The sequence below is a fragment of the Bos mutus genome, chromosome 5, assembly GCF_027580195.1.
Source record: "Bos mutus isolate GX-2022 chromosome 5, NWIPB_WYAK_1.1, whole genome shotgun sequence".
Taxonomy (NCBI): domain Eukaryota; kingdom Metazoa; phylum Chordata; class Mammalia; order Artiodactyla; family Bovidae; genus Bos; species Bos mutus.
The window spans coordinates 28347135-28348907 of NC_091621.1; positions in this window are offsets into that span (position 1 = coordinate 28347135).

The following is a 1773-nucleotide window of genomic DNA, read 5'->3' on the forward strand; positions in this document are numbered from 1 at the left end:
TTTATGTTTATATTGTTATGGTCATGTAAACACTGTTCACTGCTGAGACATATAGTATATTTTAATCACACTTGTATATAATAATAACTACAATAAAAATTACCTTATTTTTTCTCTTTGCTATTTATTCTTTTCCTCTCCCCAGACCTGTAAAATTCCTATGTATTTAAATACATCAGGTGATTGATTAGTTTCAGGGTTTCCCCACCCACACCCCCCTTACAAATAATCTTTTCCAGGAATTCCCTGGCAGTCTAGTAGTTATTAACTGTACTTCCACTGTCGGGGACATGGATTCAATCCCTGGTTGGGGAACTAAGATCCCACAAGGTGAGCAACTTGGCGAAAAAAAGAAATAAACAAATAGCCCATCCGAGGCTCCCATCCTCCTGTTCCAATCTCTGACAGGCTGCTTTCTAGGCCTGTTGCTCAGCTGGCCACCTGGGACTTCTGGTAACTTCCTTCTCCTCTCTCCTGTGTACCATCTTCCTTTTCCTGCTTTCCACCTATCCCTGTTTACTGCTTTCTATCATTTGTTTTGGTGGAATACTTTCTCCAATAGCTTCCTGAAAAAGGGTTCCTGGAGGTATATTTTCTGAGGTCTTGTATATCTGAAATGTTTTTATTCTACCCTTATATACGCTTGGCAGTCTGTGCAGAATTCTAGACTGGAAATTTACTTTGCTGACAATTTTGAAGTCACTCATTCATTATGTTCCAACTTCCAGTATTGCTGTGAGAAGTCTAATGCCATTCTGTTTCTCCCTCCTGCACAATCTGTTTTTATTTCTCTACAGTATTTTAGGATTCCATATCAATTATTAGGTTGGTGCAAAAGTAATTGTGGTTTTACATTCTTGAGCTTTGCTGTTTGGGATATTGGGATACTTCCTTAAATAAATGCAGTTTTGTTACACATCATTTTAATACACATTTCTTGCTCTATGTTTTTTGCTAGTGACTTATTATTTGCTGTTTATTTTATATTTACTTTAGACTAGGGAAGTGATGTTAGACAAAAAGCAGATTCGAGTGATTTTCTTATTTGAGTTCAAAATGGGTTGTAAAGCAGTGGAGACAACTTGCAACATCAATGACACATTTGGCCAGGAGCTGCTAATGAACATACAGTGCAGTGGTAGTTCAAGACGTTGTGCAAAGAAGACAAGAGCTTTGAAGATGAGGAGCAGAGTGGCTGGCCATCACAAGATGACAATGACCGACTGAGAGGATCATTGAAGCTGATCCTCTTACAACTACATGAGAAGCTGCTGAACTCAGCGTTGACCATTCTAAGGTTATTAGGCTATTAGTAAGCCTTGGTCCTTGCTAGCTGTTGGCCAGAGATATCAGTTCCTTGTCACGTGGATTTCTCAGTAGTGATGCTCATGACCCCACAGCTAAAGATCCAAAAGAAAGTATGAGTGAGCTCCCAGGCAGAAACCATAGTCTCTTTTATAAGCTAATCTTGGAGGTGTCAGCCCATCACTTCTATATTCTCTATTCATTAGAAATGAGTCACTACACAGTGAGATAATGATATAAACAAGTGAAGTGAAGTCGCTCAGTCGTGTCCGACTCTTTGTGACCCTGTGGACTGTAGCCTGCCAGGCTCCTCTGTCCATGGGATTCTCCAGGCAAGAATACTGGAGTGGGTTACCATTTCCTTCTCCAGGGGATCTTCCTGACCCAGGGATCGAACCCAGGTCTCCTGCATTGGAGGCAAACGCTTTAACCTCTGAGCCACCAAGGAAGCCCATAAACAACTTAAGA